We start from the raw sequence: 505 nt of genomic DNA on the forward strand, positions 1-505 counted from the left end.
TAAAATACAAGTAGATAAATTTAAAAAGTCATGTTCAACATTTAAGATCAATAATATGTTCGCTATGAATATATTGGTTCAGAGTAAAAAAAAAGTCATACCAAGAGTTTGTACATTTCTCTCTGATCGCAGTCCTCAGGGTTCATGTCAAACTTCTCCTTCGTGTTCTAACGAGACAAAAAATGTTTAGTTAACATAATAAAGACTGCAGTTTCTTTAAAGCATGAGCTTGTATGATGCCTCACCAGAATCTGTTGGACTTCAGCTGGGGTGGCTTTGGTCTGGTACATGACCATTTCCGCTGCAATCTCTCTTCTCCACTCTGTCCGATTCAGTTTGTCATATGTGTCACAATTCAGTACAGACCATCCTAGGAACTGTGTTAGGGCCTAAAACAAAGTCAGAAAACCACATTAGTGTTGCAGCACTAGATTAAAAGGAGCTAACGGGATGGTGACCCTTTAACGACTCACTTCAGTAATTTGTTCATCCTGCTCATCGAATG

General features: G+C 38.4%; 1 long non-coding RNA gene across 1 annotated transcript; it reads right to left on the reverse strand.

Moving 5' to 3' along the window:
• Positions 1-75: 75 nt before the first annotated feature.
• On the reverse strand, positions 76-505 carry LOC107682176 (uncharacterized). Its single transcript, XR_001633395.1, has 3 exons — positions 474-505; positions 246-389; positions 76-167 (listed from the first exon to the last, which is right to left on the reverse strand). It is a non-coding gene; the product is annotated as an uncharacterized LOC107682176 (long non-coding RNA).

The sequence above is a fragment of the Sinocyclocheilus anshuiensis genome, unplaced genomic scaffold (genome assembly GCF_001515605.1).
Source record: "Sinocyclocheilus anshuiensis isolate Anshui unplaced genomic scaffold, SAMN03320099.WGS_v1.1 C31783887, whole genome shotgun sequence".
In the NCBI taxonomy this organism is placed as follows: domain Eukaryota; kingdom Metazoa; phylum Chordata; class Actinopteri; order Cypriniformes; family Cyprinidae; genus Sinocyclocheilus; species Sinocyclocheilus anshuiensis.